The sequence below is a fragment of the Chelonia mydas genome, chromosome 2 (assembly GCF_015237465.2).
Source record: "Chelonia mydas isolate rCheMyd1 chromosome 2, rCheMyd1.pri.v2, whole genome shotgun sequence".
Lineage (NCBI taxonomy): Eukaryota > Metazoa > Chordata > Testudines > Cheloniidae > Chelonia > Chelonia mydas.
Window position 1 is genome coordinate 232953827 of NC_057850.1, and position 24668 is coordinate 232978494.

The 24668-nt window shown below is 41.0% G+C and overlaps 1 protein-coding gene across 1 annotated transcript in view; it reads right to left on the reverse strand.

The window, feature by feature from the left end:
- EPC1 (enhancer of polycomb homolog 1) overlaps nt 1–24239 on the reverse strand; it is a 114376-nt gene extending 90137 nt beyond the window's left edge. Inside the window, exons 1-2 of the mRNA XM_043541449.1 lie at nt 24110–24239; nt 23323–23511 (exon numbers count right to left, since the gene is read on the reverse strand). The gene's annotated coding sequence lies outside the window, so the exon portion shown is untranslated. The remainder of the gene's footprint in view (nt 1–23322; nt 23512–24109) is intronic.
- Nucleotides 24240–24668: the final 429 nt, after the last annotated feature.

Consider the following 24668-nt stretch of genomic DNA (forward strand, 5'->3'; position numbering starts at 1 on the left):
ATTTTTGTGACAAATATTTTATCTACAACAAATCTTCTTTCAAAAAGCATTACTGTTTTAGCTTTTTCTATTGAAACTATTTTTTCCCTTCAGTCTGATTGTTAATCAGGATAATATCAAGAAAACTATTGTAATTTTGTAAAAATTGTAAATGATTTCTCTGCTCTAACTTGCAGGAAAACTTGCACCTTGTTTAAGTCAGGAGCTATTTTTTTTTTTTTTTTGTAATAGTACAACTACTACTAATACAATAGTGCTTAGCATTTATAGCATTTTAAATGTTCATACAGTAGAACCTCAGAGTTACGACTGACCAGTCAGCCACACACCTCATTTGGAACCATAAGTATGCAATCAGGCAACAGCAGAGCCAAAAACAAAAAAAAATTGCAAGTACAGTACCGTGTTAAAGATAAACTGCTAAAAGATAAAGGGAAAGTTAGAAAAAAGATTTGACAAGGTAAGGAAACTGTTTGTGCGCTTGTTTCATTTAAATTAAAATGGTTAAAAGCATCATTTTTCTTCTGCATAGTAAAGTTTCAAAGCTGTATTTAATCAATGTTCAGTTGTAAACTTTTGAAAGAACAACATTTTGTTCAGTTACGAACATTTCAGAGTTACAAACAACCTCCATTCCTGAGGTGTTCGTAACTGTGAGATTCTACAGTGGTTCTTTACAAACATGAATTGAATGTCCAACACTCCTGTGAGGTAGGAAAGTATTATTTCAGTTTTAAATATGGAAACTATGAGGCAGTGAAGCAGTCAAGTTAGTTGCCCAAGGCCACAGAGATTCAGTGGTAGCCCTGGGATTAGAACTCAGGTAGTTTTGACTCACTAAATGTATTCATCATTTCTCTCAGTCCATACTGCTGCTCGCAGTAATTTTAAATTACTGCTACAGGTCCAAACTAGGCAAATGAAAGACTACTAGATAGAATAATTTATTTAAAATAGTGATATAGACTAAGTGTAAGTTTAAAAGTAGCTACTGCACAGTTCATAAGCAATAAAAAATGTGCTGTGTCCAATAAGCTTCAAATAAATAACACTGTGTCCTGCAGCTATTTTTAATACCTTATTTTACATAATTCTAGGGTCAACCTTAGTGACAGGTTCCTACTATTCTAGATCTAGCTCAGAATTTTTCCTTATTTAATTACATAACAATATTGGAAAACTAGCTTTTGCCTTTTCTGCTTCATAGGTGTGCACTTCACTGGCAACTGATATGAAGCAACTGCCATCTATTTGCAAATACCCAATGGGTGCTTATTTTTATTTTCAACAATCCTGAGAGAGGTAAATAATGCACTGTGATTTTATCATACCATAATATCTTAATTTCCAAGATTTTAAAAACAGTTATAAAATGCCTTTTTTTCTCTTATACATTTATAGTATCCATTATTACAGAGTTGATTTAATTTTTTTTATAAACAATAACATTTTGTTTTCATTTTGCCAATAACATTTTGTTTTCATTTTGTAAACGAGCTTTAAGATTATCTTTTGATAGCACTTAATAAACCATCTGTGGTTTGGATTAAAAACAAGATAGGTGTCAGAGGACATGACACTGAAGTTTCCTCACTTTAATAGATTTCCCTATTATAGAAGAAAGCAAATAGAAGGTCATAGGAATAAGCTTGGAAGCATAATGGTTTCAGCCATGGGACAAGCAGGTGCAACTCCCAGTGAATTTCATCCTGTGGATGTCGTTTCTGTAGATTGAGCTTAAATGCAGTTGTTGCTGATCTGTTCTAAGAAAATGAAAAGGTCTAAAATCATCTGAAAGTTGATTCTATTCTACAGTCTTTGGTTTTAAGTTGATTAACACAGTAGTTGACTGTGTGCTAAATCACTACTTCCCTGTTTTTCAGCCATAAATTCAATACCTCATAGCCTTGCTCTACCATAGGAAGAAAATAATTTCCCTCATAGAGAGCTTTAGTACTCTTATGCACTATTTATTTATTTTGCTTTAGTGCAAATAAATGAAATGAATGTAATCATGTCTTGGGCTGCTATGAGAGCCTATCCCTTAAATAGGGATAGAATCTTCCATACAATCATAGAAGTTAGTCTGACATATTTCTGTCTTCAACTCTTGTCTCAGAAAATGACAAGAAAAGTTGTTTGTCCTTTACAACTGAAATTAGTGTTTGTCAGTGTAGTGAACACATATGTATTAGTGTGTCATAAAACTTCCTAGCATATTGGAGAGTAAACTGGCTATGCGTCTGGAAATTGATTTTAAAAAAAGGGGGAGAGAGAGAGAGAGTGTGTGTGTGTATGTGTGTAAAGGAAGAAAAAAGGTTCTTCTGAAGGCATTTTTTCTGTAGAAAATCTTAGATTATAAATCTCTCTACATCTCATTATCATTACTTAACATTCAATAGGTAAAGATATAATCATTTTAATGCTAAAACTGCTTGACGCTTTTCAGAAATGCAGAGCAGGTATAACAGCCTTACAAAATAATGAGAGGCTCAGGAGTGTTAAATATTCAAATCCCAATAGAATCTTTCCAACAAAGTAAGAAATTAAGTTGGCTGCTATTCTAATAAGCAATAGTTTACTAGAAATGCTTGTGAAATCAGCAGTGTTGTTGAAATGGATTGTCTCACGGGACTGTAGAGGAGAGACATAAAATATTAATTTCCCCAAATAAAATCCAAAGCTTTAAAAACTAGCCACCAGTGGCCATTTCTAAGTAATTATTGTCCAATTACAATTCATGATTTTCCCATTTAAAGCTACATTTTACAGCATATCACAATACAGCTAAACTATTGTACTGCACATTAGATAATGCTAACAAAAAATAGGCAGAAATTAAATAGTTGAGGTGAATAATCTCACAATATATCAATACTATTGCACAAAAACATTGAAAAGAAGAAAATGGAAGCTATATATGCTTCAGACTTAAGGCAAATTTCTTTTTATCATACGTGTAAGTTAAATGTTTATAACCTTTAACCAAAAAATTACACTTCTGAAGTACACTGTATAAAATTCAGAGTAACAGCCGTGTTAGTCTGTATTCGCAAAAAGAAAAGGAGTACTTGTGGCACCTTAGAGACTAACCAATTTATTTGAGCATAAGCTTTCGTGAGCTGCAGCTCACTTCATCGGATGCATACTGTGGAAAGTGTAGAAGATCTTCTTATATACACACAAAGCATAAAAAATACCTCCTCCCACCCCACTCTCCTGCTGGTAATAGCTTATCTAAAGTGATCACTCTCCTTACAATGTGTATGATAATCAAGTTGGGCCATTTCCAGCACAAATCCAGGTTTTCTCACCCCCCCCCCACCACAAACCCACTCTCCTGCTGGTAATAGCTTATCTAAAGTGACCACTCTCCTTACAATGTGTATGATAATCAAGGTGGGCCATTTCCAGCACAAATCCAGGGTTTAACAAGAACGTCGGGGGGGAGTGGGGGGGGGCGGGTAGGAAAAAACAAGGGGAAATAGGCTTGAATAGAGACTGGGATTGGCTAAGTCATTATGCAAGGTAACCTAAGTTAATTGTATCCAATTTGCAAATGAATTCCAATTCAAAAGTTTCTCGCTGGAGTCTGGATTTGAAGTTTTTTTGTTGTAATATAGCAACTTTCATGTCTGTAATCGCGTGACTCAAGAGAGTGAAGTGTTCTCCAACTGGTTTATGAATGTTATAATTCTTGACAGCTGATTTGTGTCCATTTATTCTTTTACGTAGAGACTGTCCAGTTTGACCAATGTACATGGCAGAGGGGCATTGCTGGCACATGATGGCATATATCACATTGGTGGATGTGCAGGTGAACGAGCCTCTGATAGTGTGGCTGATGTTATTAGGCCCTGTGATGGTGTCCCCTGAATAGATATGCGGGCACAGTTGGCAACGGGCTTTGTTACAAGGATAGGTTCCTGGGTTAGTGGTTCTGTTGTGTGGTATGTAGTTGCTGGTGAGTATTTGCTTCAGGTTGGGGGGCCGTCTGTAGGCAAGGACTGACCTGTCTCCCAAGATTTGTGAGAGTTTTGGGTCATCCTTCAGGATAGGTTGTAGATCCTTAATGCGTTGGAGGGGTTTTAGTTGGGGGCTGAAGGTGACGGCTAGTGGCGTTCTGTTATTTTCTTTGTTAGGCCTGTCCTGTAGTAGGTGACTTCTGGGAACTCTTCTGGCTCTATCAATCTGTTTCTTCACTTCCGCAGGTGGGTACTGTAGTTGTAAGAATGCTTGATAGAGATCTTGTAGGTGTTTGTCTCTGTCTGAGGGGTTGGAGCAAATGCGGTTGTATGACAGAGCTTGGCTGTAGACGATGGATCGTGTGGTGTGGTCAGGGTGAAAGCTGGAGGCATGTAGGTAGGAATAGCGGTCAGTAGGTTTCCGGTATAGGGTGGTGTTTATGTGACCATCGTTTATGAGCACTGTAGTGTCCAGGAAGTGGATCTCTTCTGTGGACTGGACCAGGCTGAGGTTGATGGTGGGATGGAAATTGTTGAAATCATGGTGGAATTCCTCAAGGGCTTCTTTTCCACGGTCCAGATGATGAAGATGTCATCAATATAGCGCAAGTAGAGTAGGGGCGTTAGGGGACGAGAGCTGAGGAAGCGTTGTTCTAAGTCAGCCATAAAAATGTTGGCATACTGTGGGGCCATGCGGGTACCCATAGCAGTGCTGCTGATCTGAAGGTATACATTGTCCCCAAATCTGAAATAGTTGTGGGTAAGGACAAAGTCACAAAGTTCAGCCACCAGGTTAGCCATGACATTATCGGGGATAGTGTTCTTGACGGCTTGTAGTCCAACTTTGTGTGGAATGTTGGTGTAAAGGGCTTCTACATCCATAGTGGCCAGGATGGTGTTATCAGGAAGATCACCGATGGATTGTAGTTTCCTCAGGAAGTCAGTGGTGTCTCGAAGGTAGCTGGGAGTGCTGGTAGCGTAGGGCATGAGGAGGGAGTCTACATAGCCAGACAATCCTGCTGTCAGGGTACCAATGCCTGAGAAGATGGGGCGCCCAGGATTTCCAGGTTCATGGATCTTGGGTAGTAGATAGAATATCCCAGGTCGGGGTTCCAGGGGTGTGTCTGTGCGGATTTGATCTTGTGCTTTTTCAGGGAGTTTCTTGAGCAAATGCTGTAGTTTCTTTTGGTAACTCTCAGGGGTATCAGAGGGTAATGGCTTGTAGAAAGTGGTGTTGGAGAGCTGCCGAGCAGCCTCTTCATATTCTGACCTATTCATGATGATAACAGCACCTCCTTTGTCAGCCTTTTTGATTATGATGTCAGAGTTGTTTCTGAGGCTGTGGATGGCATTGTGTTCCGCACGGCTGAGGTTATGGGGCAAGTGATGCTGCTTTTCCACAATTTCAGCCCGTGCACGTCGGCGGAAGCACTCTATGTAGAAGTCCAGTCTGCGGTTTCGACCTTTAGGAGGAGTCCACCTAGAATCCTTCTTTTTGTAGTGTTGGTAGGGAGGTCTCTGTGGATTAGTATGTTGTTCAGAGGTATGTTGGAAATATTCCTTGAGTCGGAGACGTCGAAAATAGGATTCTAGGTCACCACAGAACTGTATCATGTTCGTGGGGGTGGAGGGGCAGCAGGAGAGGCCCCGAGATAGGACAGCTGCTTCTGCTGGGCTGAGAGTATAGTTGGATAGGTTAACAATATTGCTGGGTGGGTTGAGGGAACCATTGCTGTGGCCCCTTGTGGCATGTAGTAGTTTAGAAAGTTTAGTGTCCTTTTTCTTTTGTAGAGAAGCAAAGTGTGTGTTGTAAATGACTTGTCTAGTTTTAGTAAAGTCCAGCCACGAGGAAGTTTGTGTGGAAGGTTGGTTTTTTATGAGAGTATCCATTTTTGAGAGCTCATTCTTAATCTTTCCCTGTTTGCTGTAGAGGATGTTGATCAGGTGATTCCGCAGTTTCTTTGAGAGCGTGTGGCACAAGCTGTCAGCATAGTCTGTGTGGTATGTAGATTGTAATGGATTTTTTACCTTCAGTCCTTTTGGTACGATGTCCATCTGTTTGCATTTGGAAAGGAAGATGATGTCTGGGAATGGCTAAGTCATTATGCAAGGTAACCTATTTCCCCTTGTTTTTTCCTACCCCCTCCCCCCCGACATTTTTGTTAAACCCTGGATTTGTGCTGGAAATGGCCCACCTTGATTATCATACACATTGTAAGGAGAGTGATCACTTTAGATAAGCTATTACCAGCAGGAGAGTGGGGTGGGAGGAGGTATTTTTTCATGCTTTGTGTGTATATAAAAAGATCTTCTATACTTTCCACAGTATGCATCCGATGAAGTGAGCTGTAGCTCACGAAAGCTTATGCTCAAATAAATTGGTTAGTCTCTAAGGTGCCACAAGTACTCCTTTTCTTTTTACTGTATAAACTGAAGATTTATTATTTCGTTTTGTGTTGATTACATATCTTTAAAGAACATTTTAAAAAATATACGATATTTTCTTTAGTTTCAGCACCAAGGCTGAAAGGGTCATAAGCAACATTTTTTCCCCATAGGTATTATTATGTGAAAGGTCACGGGCAACATATTTTTCCAAACAAGTAAAAGAGGGTATTGTGTGTTTGTTTTAGTAAAGTAATCCTACTTTGTAAATTGATTGAGTCATAATCATACATACTCAGCAGTAAAACCCAGCATCCTGAGGCAAACTTTCTTAAAATAAGCTCAGAATAATCAGTTTATTGCAAAGTAGGATGTTAAGAACATGAGCTACACCTGGCAGTTTATGCCATTGGGCTCTATTCCAGGAGAGAGTAGGGTAGAGCCACTGTTGACCTATGTCTTAATCCATAAGTAATTGAAAGCATCTTGAGGAGTAGGCAAGGCCACTGGCAGCATTCTCCCCTTCTAGCAATGGCTAGGATCTCAGGGGAGATGCTGGTGGTGTATTTGTCCCCACAGCAGAAGGAATCATACAGAGGCACGGCTGGCTCATTCCCCTTTTAATAAAAGGATAATGATCTTATACACAACGTCTGATTCCTTTTTCCCCCTTGCAACCAGAGTTGGACTTTTTTTTTACCACTTTCAGTTCACCCAAACATGTATTTGATGTATGAAGACTTGTTTTTGAACATTCTGTAATGCATAAACTTCATACTTATTGTTTATTTAGTATTTGAATTAACAAGTTTTTGAATTAACGAGTATGAAAGAATAGTAACTGAGGAAGCAGTCCTAATGCTAAGAATGGCTGTTGCAGAGATTATAAGAACAACTGAGAATGTAGGCAAAGGCCTCAACATTACTGTGTCGTCACCAGATTTTTGAGACAAAAAAAAATCACTAGATTCAGGAAAGATTTCCAAGAATTGGAAAGTGGTAAACCATGATTAGTGGACTTTCTGCTTTATTGCCATACTCCTCAATCCTCTCTCCAATACCAATTTTAGGTATTTCTTGAACTCATTGCTTTAGACATCTTCCCTAGTAACTTATTCCATAAATTTATCCTTTGGATTAAGCAGTTCTCTATTTTCTTGCACTTTCTTAATTTTAAATGGGTTGGGTTCTGTTAATTCTTTTAGCCTTTTCATGGGGTTAAAAAAGCCTTTTCTTTATTTTGACTTTTTTGATCTCTTTTGTAATTTAGAAAACTTCTATTTAATAACTTTATTATTTTCTTTTCCAATGACTATAAGCAACTTTGCATTTGTATTCTTCCTTCCATTGGAGAATCTCTACGTGCTTTGCAAACATTGATCTCATCTTCACAACTTCCGTGTGAGGTAGTGAAGTATTATCTGCAATTTTTACAGATGAGAAAGCTGAGCTACACATGGGTAAGAGACTTGTCCAGGATCACACAGAAGTGCTTGGCAGAGTCAGGACTGGAACTTAGATCTGCTCACACTCAGCCCTATGCTTTAGTCCATCATCTCCTTTAATAACCCAACTTGCTCAGTCTTCCATCAAAACTTAAGTTATTCAGACCTGTTATCTTTGCTACTCTCTCTCTCTCTCTCTCCCTCTCCGAGGTGTGATACACTTTCTGAAGTTTGTTCATAATACCATAGACACAGCAATATCGATGGGATCTAACAAGTGCTCAATACAGTATCATTTGTTTTGCATACTGTTTCTCCCACTACACATAATTAAAAAAAAAAAATACAACCCACCAATTTTGCCTTTAGTGCTGCTCTGTACTTGGCTGAAGATTTTAATGACTCTTCCACAATAACTCCCAATCCCTTTTCTGATCAGTATGCTGGATGACTGGTTTCTCACTCCTTGACCAAATTTTATATATTTTAATTCTGATCTGAATTTATCTGCTGGTCCAGTCACCAAAAGATCAGATTTTGAATCTGTTTTCCCCCAGTCCCCACATTTGCTTAGGGTTAAGGTTGAGTTCTTCAGCATGAGTTCTTAGTTTCAGTTCTATAATTCATAATAGTTTTATATTATGAACAGAGGTATTAAAGCATGCCCTTGGTATTTTCCACTTTTAACCCCTTTCTACCCTGAGCTGTCTGTCTATCTCTACATTGTGTCTTTCTTCTAAGCCTGTTTTCTGTTTAATGCCCCACTTTATTACCTCATGTCATAACTCTCTACCTTAGCCATTAGTCCAGGGGTTCTCAAACTGGGGGTTGTGACTCCTTAGGGAGTCACAAGGTTATTCCATGGGGGGGTCACGAGCTGTCTGCCTCCATCCCAAGCCCCACTTTGCCTCCAGCATTGAAATGGTGTTAAATATATTAAAAAGTATTTTTAATTTATAAACGGGGGGGTCGCACTCAGAGGCTTGCTGTGTGAAAGGGGTCACCAGTACAAAAGTTTGAGAACCACTGCATTTGTCTCTGATATGTTTGCTTCTTTATAATCCTTGGAAATCTTATCCAAATCCAGTGAATTAAATCACATCTAAGGTTTTTGTTGTTTCCTAGATGATGCATGTTATTAGGATCTGGTGCTGTCTGCATTAAGTTCATTTGATTCCCGCTCTCCCCCCTATGTCCATCTAAAAAATGAATACAAAAATAAGCAGATTTAAATGTAATAAAGTTCCAGTTAACAAGAGTATCAAATGTGTATGCTACTTGCACGAAGGAACTGCTTCAATGACAACCACAATAATCTAATCTATTTTTACACTTGGATTTTTACAATTTATTTCAGGCTGCACTTTCCCCCCAAAATTTATATGATCAGCACAATAATTCAGCAATGAGATCCTAGTGTATATTTGAATGGTATATAATAGATACACATCTCCACCAAGGATTACTCCTAGGAGAGCCAAAACCACTGGATCACAGCCCAAGTGTGCTGAAGGCAAGAGTGCATGTTCTGCAGCATGCTTGCTTGCTCCCTCCCTCCCTCCGATATTCCAGAAATTTGTCTGAGCTCTCCTGGGTTAGATCTATACAAGTCTACAGGAGGGAGCAGCTTCTCTGCAGCTGAGTGGATATTTGATCAAGTGCTGCTATGGCTCCAAGTAGAATTTCACAAGAACACCACACAGAGCACGCTGTAGCCCTAAAGCAGTGGTGGGCTAACTACGGCCCACGGGACCATCCTGCCTGGCCCCTGAGCTCCTTGCCAGCTGTCCCCCTCTCCCCCGCAGCCTCAGCTCACTGCTCTGCCAGCGCAATGCTCTGGGCGGTGGAGCAGTGAGCTCCTGGGGCAGCGCAGCTGCAGAGCCTGGCCTGACCCAGTGCTCTGTGCTGTGCTGTGAGGCTGCCTGTCCTGGTGCAGCTGTGCCGCCATCCCCAGGTGCTCCAGGCAGCGCAGTAAGGAGGCAGGGAGTGAGGGGATTGGATAGAGGAGCAGGGGAGTTCAGGGTGGTGGTCAGGGGGCGGGAATGTGGATGGGGGGGGGGCAGTCAAAGGGAACAGGGTGGTTGAATGGGGGCAGGGGACACGGGGGCGGGCAGTAAGGAAGGAGAGGGGGGTTGGATGAGGTTGCGGGGGGCAGTCGGGGCAGGGGGTCTGGCGGCAGTCAAGGAGAAGGTGTGGTTGGATGGGGTCAGGGGTCCCGAGGGGGGGGGTAGTCAGGGTGCGAGCAGTCAGGGGACAGGGGGGGTTGGATGGGGCAGGAAGTCCCGGGGGGGGGGCCATCAGGGGCCAAGAAGCGGGGGGGGGGGGGGGGGGGGGGGGGGGGTTGGATAGGGGGCAGGGGCCAGGCCAGGTCAGGCCTGGCCTGGCTGTTTGGGGAGGCACAGCCTCCCCTAACTGGCCCTCCATACAATTTCAGAAACCCGATGCGGCCCTCAGGCCAAAAGTTTGCCCGCCCCTGCCCTAAAGTATGTACATAACTCATCTTTACAAATTTTTTTTTACCCATAATGCTTTTGGATTCCGTATTATTTTTTCCCCGTTTCAGATCATGTGCTCACTTGTATTATTCCAGATTGAAGATTCATGACGTCAAATGAAATCTGAAGTGGGGAGTAACTGAGGTGTAATTGAAGATCTAATTGGCCTGCTGAATCTTTAATTCTGGCAATACACAAAAAGATAAATGACAACTTGTGGGATTCTCAGATTGCCGGCTGTGTTTGCAGGGCTGACAGATAAAATATTCTTCTTCTGTAAATTGAGCATATTTGATATATAAACATGGAACCCCACAATGCCATATTTAGTCACTTTTCAGAGAGGACCGCACTTTAAACAGTTTATAGACCATGACTGAGCCACATCTGTCTCCTTATCTCAAGGCTGAACATCTTTACAGAAACTCCTGAAATCTACCCTTGTGGAAGAGACTGTGCCTTCTCCAAATCTCCATTGCAGCCCTCCCCAGCACCTTTTTTAGCACCTTCCACACCAGTTTTCAAACTAGGAAAGCAGAGCTGCATGCTGTACTCCAAAAGAATTCTAAGGACGCCATTATCTGCATGGATATACAATAAGTATGGTTTAGTGTGTACACAAAACCCTGTCAGACCTAAGGCACATCAGTGAACTTACAGCAGCACAGCTGTATTGATGCAGCTGCGTCGCTGTAAGATCGCTCATGTAACCGCGCTATGCCTGACAGGAGAGAGCTTCTCCCGTCGACACAATAAAACTACCTCAACAAGTTGCGCTAGCTATGTTGGAGGGAGAAGCTCTCCCACCCACATAGTGTTGTGCACGTGAGTGCTTATGCTGGCGAAACTTATGTCGCACAGGGATGTGTGTTTTTTCCCCACACACTTGAGCAACACAAGTTTTGCTGACATAAATGGTAGTGTAGGCATGGTCTTGTACTATGGCAAGGAAAGAAAGCTTTGCTTAAGTGAAAAGAGAGCTTTTTAATTAAATATGAAAATGAATAATACAGTCAGTACAGTAACCTCTTATATTCAGTTTATATTACTTTGTTTTTCATGTATTCCTGTTCCTATATGTAAATATTTGTTTTTTTTGTACTGACAGTCTGGAACTATATTGTAGAAGTTGGTGATGGTGCAGAAGCTGGGTTGTTTTTTTTTGAATAGTTGGGATGGAGACTGTTAGGACTTTGAGGACCCAAGAAAACATGGGAGATAGTTTGCATTTCTGGAATAATCCTTAGCAAGATGTTTCTACTAAAAAGATCAGCAGTGAAATAGATTAAGTACTTACATTTTATTTAACACCAGTAGGCTTCAGGGTTCATATCTTACAAAAGAGTGAGGCAACTTACATCTCTCAAAATTATTGTTTCAGGTTGTCTGCAGACTCAAAGATACTACTGGATTTGTTTATACACAATTCCTATTTTGAAGCTTATTTTCATAACCATAATGCTAAAACAATTTTTTAATAATAAAATCTTGGTTCTGGAGATGAGTTACGTGACAAAGATGGATTTGTGGCAGTGGAATCATGGAATATACAGGGACAGGGCTCTGTTTATACATGCTAGCATCTTACTGATAGTATGCCTCTACCTTAATTTTAATAGAAATTAATTCCCTAATTTACTTCAGTATTTCATCTATTATATTGTATTACTATTCACTGTCAGCAAAAGCAATAAGGAGTCCTTGTGGCACCTTAGAGACTAACAATTTATTTGGGCATAAGCTTTTGTGGGCTAAGACCCACTTCATCAGATTCATGAAGTGAAAAATACAGTAAGCAGTATAAATATTACAGCACATGAAAGATGGGAGTTGCCTTACCAAGTGTGGGGGTGGGGGGGAGGGTCAGTGCTAACAAGACCAATTAAATTATGGTGGAAGTGACCTATTCTCAACAATTAACAAGAAGGGGTGAATTCAAAGGAGGAAAATTACTTTGTAGTGCTCATGAGGCCAATGCAATCAAGGTGGAACGTAGCCCATCTCCAACAGTTGACAAGACGGTATGAGTATCCTCTGCTGATGTAGTGAATGGATGTAGTGAATCCAGTGCAGAGACTACGTGTCCCTCTTGTCAGTCAGGAAACCAATTTGGACAGAGAAATGTTGGGGTCTTACTTGTCATCCTCTGGCTTGCTCCTAGCTGAGACTTCTCAAACTATGACAATTTTATCCTAATTTTAATTCCCTATTTATAGGAGTCGCCACATCCAATTGAGACAAGTTGGGGGGTAGGGGTGGGGGGGCTGTCTATACTGACATTGTATCCAGACGACAAACAGTAAGATAAAATTGTTTTTCTGGGATGTGGCTTCTGCCTGTTCAGACACAAGATTTGTTTAGCAGTGCTCTAATTTAGGGTGGGAGAGTTCTGGAAACTATAGGATCGGGCTACAGTGATGCGGTGCCAAGAGGATGAAGACACTGATTAGATTCCCATGTGTGCTACCCTCAACAAGGGAAATGAGTGGGGGCTTACGGATACTCTGAAAGACCCCCCAAAAGCATTTCCCATCAAAAAATGGCACATCAGTGGAGGCAGTAAAATTCCCAGATGGTAGTGCCTTGAAACTGTATTTAACTGAGAGCTAGGTTGTGGCTTAATGAAGTACCTCAAGAGAGGCTTGTTTGGCCTAGGCCAAGAAAACCTCACCATTCTTAATGAATATAAAGATACTTCCATGGTAGAAGAAGTTGGCTTTGGAATAGAGCTGGATGCGGAAACTGAGCATGACAGGAATTATCTAAAATTTCTCCGCCTTTTATGGGGAGCCCACAAAAATATGAATAAGGATGGGAAAATCATGAAAGAAATGAAGAAAGTGAATCTTCAAAGATCTCCAGACCATCCAGAGAATGCCAGAGTGCCTTTTTTGGAATTTGGACAAATATTAGGACAAACATTAGGAACAGCGGTTTCTTGGCTGAGATGGGAATAAGGAAGTTGCCTTGAAGAGAAAGCTGGGAACAATTGCAGAAGGCTATTTTCTCTGTTTGGAATCTGAGGTTATTGAGGGTTACAACCCAAGCTACCAACGCATTCACTGTGCTTTGCACAATGAGCTGAGGAGATGGCTACTTTCCATAACAGGAGGTTTAAAAAGGTATCAAGGTCAAAAGGGGTTGGAACAGAGGGCTTTCAAAGCAGACTATGGTTTTCACAGTCAACCTAGGGATTTCACTTGAGATTGTAAGTCTGAGGCCACCTTGAGAAACCCCTGAGGCACTGAAGGGAAATCTTCTCTGAAGGAAATGTAGATTGACAATTTTAAAATCAAGATTGGGTGTTTTACTATAAGACCTGCTGTAGGAATTATTTGGGGGAAGTTTTCTGGCTTGGTGTTGTACAGGAGGTCAGGTTAGATGATCACAGTGGTGCCTTCTGGCCTGGAATCTATGAATCTATTTGATTCTGCCTAGGTGAGCTGCATGGTACACTGCCACTGTTCATACAATAGCTCCCATAAAATGGGTGCTGATAGTGGCAGCATTTAAAGAAACAGGGAAAAATGCAGTACTTTCCTTACTTGACTCATTCCTAGCTCCTCCTTTCTGAACACTCAGTTTGCTATACACAAGACACTTGTTGCGCTGCATCCGAGAGTGCTAAAGGAGTTGGCAGATGTGATAGCAGAGCCGTTGGGCCATTATCTTTGAAAACTCATGGCGATTGGGGGAGGTCCTAGACGACTAGAAAGGCTAATGTAGTGCCCATCTTTTAAAAAGGGGAAGGAGGAGGATCCGGGGAACTACAGGCCAGTCAGCCTCACCTCAGTCCCTGGAAAAAATCATGGAGCAGGTCCTCAAGAAATCATTCTGAAGCACTTAGAGGAGAGAAAGTGATCAGGAACAGGTCAGCATAGATTCACCAAGGGCAAGTCATGCCTGACTAATCTATTGCCTTCTATGATGAGATAACTGGCTCTGTGGATGAGGGGAAAGCAGTGGACATGTTATTCCTTGACTTTAGCAAAGCTGCTGATATCGTCTCCCACAGTATTCTTGCCAGCAAGTTAAAGAAGGTAGGGCTGGATGAATGGACTATAAGGTGGATAGAAAGCTGGCTAGATCGTCGGGCTCAAACGGGTAGTGATCAATGGATCCATTTCATAGTTGGCAGCCGGTATCAAGGCGGAGTGCCCCAAGGGTTGATCCTGGGGCCAGTTTTGTTCAAATATCTTCATTAATGATCTGGAGACTGGCGTGGACTGCTACCCTCAGCAAGTTTGCAGATGACATTAAACTGGGAGGAGTGGTAGATACGCTGGAGGGTAGGGATAGGATACAGAGGGACCTAGACAAATTAGAGGATTGGGCCAAAAGAAATCTGATGAGGTTCAACAAGGACAAGTGCAGAGTCCTGCACTTAGGACGGAAGAATCCCATGCACCGCTACAGCCTAGGGACTGAATGGCTAGGCAGCAGTTCTGCAGCAAAGGACGTAGGGGTTACAGTGGACGAGAAGCTGGATTTGAGTCAACAGTGTGCCCTTGTTGCCAAGAAGGCTAACAGCATTTTGGGCTGTATAAGTAGGGGCATTGCCAGCAGATCGAGGGACGTGATCGTTCCCCTCTATTCAACATTGGTGAGGCCTCATCTGGAGTACTGTGTCCAGCTTTGGGCCCCCCGCTACAAGAAGGATGTGAAAAATCGGAAAGCGTCCAGTGGAGGGCAACAAAAATTATTAGTTTCAGAGTAGCAGCCGTGTTAGTCTGTATTTGCAAAAAGAAAAGGAGTACTTGTGGCATCTTAGAGACTAACAAATTTATTTGAGCATAAGCTTTCGTGAGCTACAGCTCACTTCATTGGATGCATTCAGTCCACTTTTTAAAAATGATTAGGGGACTGGAACACATGACTTATGAGGAGAAGCTGAGGGACTGGATTGTTTAGTCTGCGGAAAAGAAGACTGAGGGGGGATTTGATAGCTGCTTTCAACTCCCTGAAAGGGGTTCCAAAGAGGATGGATCTAGACTGCTCTCAGTGGTAGCAGACGACAGAACAAGGAGTAATGGTCTCAAGTTGCAGTGGGGGAGGTTTAGGTTGGATATTAGGAAAAACTTTTCACTAGAAGGTGGTGAAGCACTGGAATGCGTTACCTAGGGAGGTGATGGAATCTCCTTCCTTTGAGGTTTTTAAGGTCATGCTTGACAATGGGATGAGATGATTTAGTTGGGGATTGGTCCTGCTTTGAGCAGGGGGTTGGACTAGATGATCTCCTGAGGTCCCTTCCAACCCTGATATTCTATGATTCTATGATTTCCCCTCAGCCTTTTCTTTCTTTTTTCTCTCCTGGAACTGCACCAAAGGGAGAAGACAGATCAGCTCCAATAATACATAGGAGGGGCTTTTTAAGAGAGCATTTTCACAAACCAGGCCCTGAGTTTGAAGATTCAGGGACTGGAATGCACTACTATACCTAAGTTCAAGAGGTCATCTCTGTCTAGAAGGATGAATCTTTTTCCTTAAAACAGGTGGAGTAAGTCTGCAATCCACCCCAGAAGTATCCCAAACAGGGTTACCATTACCAGACAACTCCTCCCTCTTGGCCTTAAAGACTTTGCAGATGATGAGGAGTAGAGAAGAGGGAAGGCATAATCTCATGCCATCAACCAGCTGATCACAAAGGAATCCCTGGAGTCAACAGTTTCCAAATCCAGCTATCTGCTGCAGTAGGGGTTTGATCATTTAGATTGGACACGCATACAGCCAGAGATGACAAACATAACTACTGCTATCCACTAGAAAACTTCTTTATGGAACTTCCATTTGTCTGGGTGGGTTCTAAGTGCAGCTGAGCCAGTCCAGCATGGATAGTGGAGGTATACAAAGTGCCTTCAGAGATCCATAGTCTTTCTCTGCCTAAGTAATACAGTAGGATGGTTCTACTTCAGGAGGTGCTGGTTCTTGGTTTCCTCATAGGTGATTCAAGTAGACTACTGCAACCATATTGTCCAATCCCATCAGGACATGTTACCTTGTAGACTGCCTCAAAGAACATCTGACTGCCCAGAGTTATAATATATTGATATGAAACATACTTATTCATGTCCCCTGAAATAATCTGATGGGAGAGTTGATGCTCCATCTCTTCAGGCTGGCACTGGAATTGATTGGAAGTTGCAGGGAAAAGGAAAATTGTGCAGGAGGGACTCTTAGGAAATTAGAACTGTCCAGCCATCAGGTCAGAGATATCTTCACTAACATGGGGACCCTCCAGTTTGATTCACTGGTGGTTTAAAGCAAACAGGAGAAGGAAACTGTTGCAGGAGCTGAGAGCCACTGACACCAGGACATCAGGTCTTGAAAGCATACCATGGTCTCCAGAAGGCACATGTAACTCCTGATAGGTGTCTCTCTCATATGCTGACAGGCACAGATCTGCATCTTCAGCTTTTTAATCCCTCCTGGAGATGGCAGTGCTTTTCTGTTATTTGTGGCTATCACTGCTCCAGATGGATGAACATTTGGGAAAAGGATCAAGAAGCTCTTGTTCTGATCATTATGAGCTCCAGATCTTCAAACGGGCAAAAAGATTTATTTAATACCTCATTGGCCTCCTGGAGGAACTGGACCTCATATGAGCAAGTCACCCAGATAAGTGATTATGCAGTTGACATTACTGCCATCATCCTGAAGAAGGTCCAGGACATGCCCAATAGTAATACAGTATGATTCACTGAAGCATAGCTGTCTGAGAACCTGAGAAACTCAGTTGATCTGGAGCTACGGTGATGCATAGTTTGCACTCCCGTGAAGTCAATGGGTGCCAAGAAATACCTCTTCATTGGACATTGCCAGGATGAATCACAAATTCTATATTAAAACCATTAATTGGTTATGAATTTGTTAAACCATTTCAAATCTAGAATAACCACAAATAGTTGGACTTCTTGTGGGCTACAAAATGTCTTGAGTAGATCACTTTGCCCATCAGCTCTAGGGAGAAAGGTGTGATGGACCCCATCTTGAGAGATGGGAGAAAGGTTTCAGCTACTTCAGCTCTCGTCTAGTCTGATGAAAGTAGAAGAATATCTATTAAGTAGTGCTCCTGAACTACTCAAAGGATCTATGCATCCAGTCTGATGCTGGAGCAGACATGCAGGAAATCCTTCCTCCTAGGATCTGCAATTCTGAGGCAAGAGAAAAATACTTAGGCCCTATTATGTCCTCCTTTACCCAAAGTTAGGATAAGATGAGGAAGGAGAGGAAATGGAGTCTTGCTCAAGTGGCTTGATAGAGTAAGGAGAGAGGTTTCTTTTTCTGAAAACCGTTGAGAGTAAAATCAAGGAGTCCTTGGAATAGACCCTTAAGAGCCAAGAGTCCGGAGCTGTGAGGACATGTCCTCTCTCCAAGGAAGAAACCAGAAAACTGGGGTGAGGTAGCACTGAGGAAGTCAGGGATGTTGGCTCTTACCTGAATGGAGTCTTGGGTCATGTTGTTTGCCATAGAAGACACCTGGAGAGATTCCTATGGGCCAAATTTTGGGAGATGGTGGAGAGTTCCCAGTCAGATTGAATTTGTTAAAACTGAGCTCAGAGATTCTTGTCCAATGTAGACTCAGAAAGTCTCTGAAGAGAACTGAGGAGGTGGCTGTAGGTTCAGAAGATCAGGGCCCCTCACTTAGGCGGTTTATGAGGAAATGGGTATTGAATAAGAAGGGCATTCCCACAAAGACGGAGCAATAAGGCTGGATAGGCCTCATTAAAGTAAACTCTGGGCCCCATTGAATGGAAAGAGGGCAAAAGAGGAAACAAAGATCTCCTTCCTGCATCTTTACTTGGAATTTCATCCTCCTCACTGTCCCCTTGCTGGCTTCACTGAGGCAATTATTAGTTCTACTGGGCTGGGAAGAATGGTGCATTCATCTAGTTCCCACCTGGTAGCACTCGCACTGCTGGCTACAGCAAGTCGGCATGGTCACAATATGCAGACTGGCCACACTATGGACTGGTGCAGTATGCTGAAGCAGGCAGAACTTTCTTCTTTTGCCTGGCTTTTTCTGCTTCTGCTCTGTGATGAATCATAGCCTGGCTGAGGTAAGCTGAAGCACCTCTGCTGTCCTCCTGCAGGAAACAACTGGGGTCTTGAGCCAGGAGGAGGAGGATTAGATTGCCAAAATCCTCCAGCAGCACTCCTTGCCTGTCTGACAAAAGGGAGGAACAGCTAATGCCTTCAAGGGCAGAAGCCACATCTCAGAAAATTTGTAAGGTATAATACAGTAGAAAGTTGATTTGTTGACTTATTTTTGTTAAATGCAGTTACTGGTGGTAAGTAGGATGAAATGTGCCCATTTTTTGGTGTAATTTAAGATTTTATTTAAATAAAAAAAGTTAAGTTTCTAACTTTTCTGAAGATGACCAGATGGTGTACAGTCATCCTCTGTCAACAGCTATAAACAAGAGAGTTATAAACTGCCTGTATTCATCTCAACAGAGTGCTAACTCTAAAATCTGCCACTATTTGCATTAGTTCTACCTTCTCAAAATAGCTATATATTTAGGGGTTCTGGAAGGCGGTAATATCCTCACCCTTCCAAAACCTTTTTGTATTTTGAGACTTGTCAGCAAGTATGAGAAATTTTTTGGCTACGGACTTACTGATTATTTGTCAAGGGTTGTGATTTGTTATATGCACAATTATAAAAAATATTCTTGAATGAAATTACATTTAATAAATTTCTACTGCAGAGGCTACACATGATGCAAGTGAGTCACTTGTAAAGTCATCTCAAAATGTCCATTGTATATTACTAAAATGATGGTACAACTGTATTATTTACAGTAGGGGTGGCCAACCTGTGGCTTCGGAGCCACATGCGGCTCTTCAGAAGTTAATATGCGGCTGCTTGTGTAGGCACTGACTCCGGGGCTGGAGCTACAGGCGCCAACTTTCCAATGTGCCAGGGGGTGCTCACTACTCAACCCCTGGCTCTGCCACATGCCCTGCCCCCCACACCACCCCTTCCCACGAGCCTGCCGTGCCCTCAGTCCTCCCCTCTCCTCCCCAGATCCTCCTGCACACCACGAAACAGCTGATCAGGAGGTGTGGGGAGAGAGGGGGAGGGGCTGATTGGCAGGGCTGCCGGTAGGTGGGAGGCGCTGGGAGCGGGTGGTGGGAGCTACTGGGGGGCTGCTGACTGTTAGGGTCTTATTCTTTCACCCGCTTACTTCCCTGGTCCTTCTCGCATGAACAGAGAGCAACAATACCCGAAGTCCAAAGGTGCAAACAATTCGATGTATATTGGGGTGAACTTCCAGCAAGCATGATTCCAGTTTCCTTCCTTAGTGTCCCCTTCCCAGCTCTGACACCACAGAGCCTTACCTGTGTCCCTATTCCCATTCCCCCACCCTTAGCAAAACATGATTCCAATTTCCCCACCCCCATTCCCTGTTCCCATCCCCCCCAACTTCCTGACTGACTGCAGACTACATAGTAAAACTTGAGTTCTGCTTAGCTATACTTTAACTAATCATTTTACTGAAATTTAACTAACCAATCCTAACATATTGTAACATGGATTATTTAACCAATTATATCCCACCACATTAATTAGTTTACACCCGCAAAATTAATTATACAGCAGACAGAAACAATCACAGAACCAGACAGAGACCATGCAAATAAACAATAGCAAAGTGGGAACTATAATGACAAAACAATACAGAAGTGAGGATTTCACAACTACATCTATAAGTGTCTATTGATAGTTTTCTGTTCGGTAAGAACTCAGTTATCAAACTAAACTTCCTTTTACATCCTCTAGGCCAGTGCTACTCAAAGTGGTGGTCAGTGTACCAGCATCAGCTGCCGATCTGCGCACACATTGGAAAAAAAATTGCTGGTCTCCGATATCAGATAGCTTGAGAAGCACTGCCCTAGGCTCTTCCCTTTCTCTGGAGGTGATAGGAATACAATCTTGTCCTGATAATGCCTAACAGCCCAATAGCAAACTTATTTCAATGTGACTAGTTTTGAATGTAAGGATGTGACCATACACTTCCTAGCTTATGGCTGTCTCTGCTGTTTAGCCAAAGATCTTAGCCTAAGAACAGGGCCTCAGACTGTCACTGTAAGAGAAGGCCCGCAAACAGGCAGACTGGGATTTTATTCTTTCTTTTATACCTCTATAACTATCTAAGTGATAAAAATACAACTAAATTCTTAAAGTATAGGCCTTTGCAGACAGGCCTGAATATCTATATCCTAACACTGAGGTATTACTAAAAAGAAAAGGGGTACTTGTGACACCTTAGAGACTAACAAATTTATTTGAGCATAAGCTTTCGTGAGCTACAGCTCACTTCATGAAAGCTTATGCTCAGATAAATTTGTTAGTTTCTAAGGTGCCACAAGTACTCCTTTTCTTTTTGCGAATACACACTAACACAGCTGCTACTCTGAAACCTGAGGTATTACTGTGGCTCTTTGGCAATGTACATTGATAAATTCTGGCTCCTTCTCAGGCTCGGGTTGGCCACCCCTGATTTACAGGATGATTCATAATCACTTTTCACTGATGCAAAAACAATAAATAACTCTGCTTCTGCTGATCTCTGGCAGCAAAAGGTCCATTCACAGATGGGGTCTAAAAGATGCAAAGTACCAATAATCTTTACTAGCTCAGAAGGCCCAGAACAGATTTGTGCAGCATCAAAAACAGAGTATTGTATCTAGGGAGGCTGAAAGATGCATTGATGCAATATTCCCATTTCCCATTCCCAGCCTATGCCACTGGGGCGTTTTTGGAGCCTTGACTGCTGCATAAAGCTGACTTTTCCTGGCAGAAGCTCCAGGGAAGGGAAGCTGTTTGACCCTTGCTCACTATCTCCCGGGATGCAGATGTCCCTACTGAGCAAAGGTTTATACTGCTGAGTTTTCCTGAGCCAACTAGTCAGGTGAAGCAATCCCTCATATACATTACTCTGTTTAAACTGTCCATGTGTAAATTATATCACAGAGTTTTTCCCCCAAAATTAAATATCTAAATATCTTCAGATTATTAGAAAAGACCTTTGGTAACTAAATGTGTTTTAAATATGCATTTAGACCTTTAGATAAAAGTTTAGAGGACCAGTAAAATTCTGTTTAGAGGGACAGAGAGAATCCATTCTAGAAGATATATTCAGTAAAGTATTTCTGATGCAACAATTTTATAATTTGTAAATGTTACAAGCATAAAATGTATTCTTTAAAATTGTATATATAAAGCATGTGCATAAATCAAGTTATAAACAGTCAATTACACAACAATACTCCATATAAATAGGCAAATGGATTCCTTTTTTTTTTTTTAAATCTTTATTGTTCTCCACACTTAAATGTATTGGTTAACCTGTTGAGTTTTCTAAGCTGTGTTCTGATTATTTCAAACCCAAACAATGAACTAGTGGTTTTTAACATTTGATTTTGCTTTAAGTATACATATCTAAGGCTTGACTGTATCTTCCCACACAGCTTTTAATTTTCTTATAAGCGCAGTATAGAGGTTTACAGATAACAATGCATATCTTTTGTCCCCTATAAAGGTTTGGCTATTTGCAGTCTTTTCTATATTATAAGAAAAATTTAAATGTAATGTTTTTGTCTACTCATGCTCTAATTACAAAATAGAAATTAAACAAAGCAAAGAAAACCCTAAATGCATCTGCTTCAGAATTTGGAAAAAAACTATTGGAACATTAAATATGGAAAATATGGAACATTAAACAAAGGGCCCAATCCCTTACTCATGAACAATCAAACTCCCAAAGACCTCAATAGAAGATTTGTATGTGCAAGGAATAGAGGAATAGGACCCTTAATATTTAACTATCAACTATGAAAATAATGTTTAACTTCACGACTGGCAGACGGTGGACTACTAGCACTGTAAATTTATACCAAAACCTTCCCCAAAGTATGTATATGTAAAATGATTTCAAAAATTTTCATTTGAAGCCACTGCAAGATCATTTTAGGGGTGGGGCTAAAATCTTACTGAAGAAAAGAAAACTGATCTAGATACAGGATTAAAAAAAACCCTCCCTTTTCTCATTACACAAAAACGCGAGAGGCTGTGACGAAATGTTTGTTCCGATCCATAGTTCACCCAATATTTAAATAACACCGTTTAATGATGCCCTCCAACTAAACTGCTCCTACTTTGATAAAAGAAAATGAAAAGATACAATAGATCAAATCTTGCCCCACCTTCTTCCCCACCCCCCTTTCTCTTAGTGAAACGGACATACATTGTTTAAGAGCACCACAGCGCCACCAACACAGATCAATGCAAAACAAAAAAGATCTCCCACCGTGTGAAAAAAAATGCGCCTAGAAAAATGCCAAAAATTACAAAATGTCTCCCAAATGCACCTTCTCGGAGACAAACAAGACATCTCTGTGAAGTGTGGCTAAATAGGAGCCTTTATATAAATATGGCTTTAAGCTGAGTGCTGTTAAGAGAGCTCATTTTCAAATAAAAAGGCCACTGTTTAGAAACAGACATAACAGGGTTTATATTAAGTTATATCAATCTCCACCTTCATACACCAAGGGCAGTTTTTCCCCCCTGTAGTTTGAATCAAAGTAATCCATCAAGAGCTATCAGAAACGGCATAATAAACTATTTTAGCTACAGCCACAATAAATATATTGTTAATAAAGCCCTATATAAATTAGCCAATCCATTATATTTATAAATTGTGTGTAGATAGATATAGCAATGCATACATTTATCACTCCATACAAACAAGTCCGTCTTAAAAATATTTTGAGTTCTCATACACCTCGCAATAATTGAAGTGCCGTTTGTGCTTCAAATATATTAAACCTTAAAGACAGAAACAAAATTGACTGTTTTTTAATCATCGAAATGAACTAAACAGCGTTGGGTGGAATACGCACGAGATCAAAGGTAAAGAAAAACACAAAGATACATTTTATTCAGTAACATAACGAAAATCCTTTATGGTCGTTATTAATCGCAAAAATGTAGCAATAAATATTTTAATTTTTTTTTTACAAACTTACCTTTAGAAGCGGCAGAGATTATAGTCCTTGCAAAATGACTGTAACAATATAGGCTGTATACTTGTTCCCCTACAAACAGCCATCTCCATGCAGCAAAGCGATATCCAAACATCTTTAGAATATTTTGAAAATAGAAAGTGGTACTTTCTTCCATGATCGCTGGTTGAATTAAGAGGTTTTCCTGAGGCTCTGTGGGCGTTTGGAAAAATCGGAGAAATATCCAAAAAAGATTAAAAGCAGCAGGAGCCAGAAGACTCTGGGGTTAACAACTTTGTAATGGCAAACAGGCTTGTTCTGATTGGTTAGGAGGGCAGTGTCCCTACAGTCTGCACTATCCCCCGCTCTCCCCCTTCTGCAGCCTGGAAAAAAAAATGCAGTGTGCCATTTTACACTTGAATTTTAAACACACAGCCAACAAAATCACCAAAGTCTATGCTTGATATTTAGTGACAATGCAAAACAAGATGTTCTTTCAAGAGTCTACATTGCTATTTCAGTAAAAACCTCTTTAATAAGCCCACAGAAATAATTCAGTCCTCTTCAGCCAGAGGCTTTGCCATTTTTCCTTCTACTTCCCTTAAGCAAGTTTTTACCAAGAAACACATTAATCAACGTTTCCAAGACATCTCATGCAATTTTAAAATAAATATATCAACATTATTATAGTTTTAAAATATTACAAAATCTAAGAAAGCTAGTCATGCCTGAAACAAAATCCATGACTCCTTGATATTGGAAGGCTTACATCCCAGAGAATACTCAGTTTTTCACAAATCTAAATACCTACCTTATAAAAGAACTAAAATAATATTAATTTCAACAGATACATCCATTGTGGCAGGAATAGTTTTTCTATAAATATTGTTTAAAAACCCCTCCTTATACTGACTGACAGAATTTTACCATGCTGCCCACAAACAAAATGGCTGTGGCACTGAGTTTTTTGGGTCCTCCCACTGTGCCTCCCCTTGGCCTCAAGGAAGTGGTAGAAATCCAAAATAAAATCAATACTAAAAGTACAATGCACAGTCTAAACTCCGTATGATACCATTAGGCATTTTGGATGGTGAGGAATATTTACAAATGTCCTAATTTCTCAAGGATTTTTATTGTTTTAAAAGGGAATCAATCACTGGACGTTTCCGTGACTGTGTAATTTGAACTTCCTGCTTTACATATTTATAAGGTCTTTCACCTATTTTGGCAGGCTTTCAAATTAAGTGGGTTGGGAAATTTGATACTCTGTCTCTTTAGCTGTGAGCTGAGTCAGGTACTCAGTGGCTGTAACTGTGTTGTTGAAATTAAGGCAAATTCTAACACTTTAATATTCAGTACAAAAAAAATCT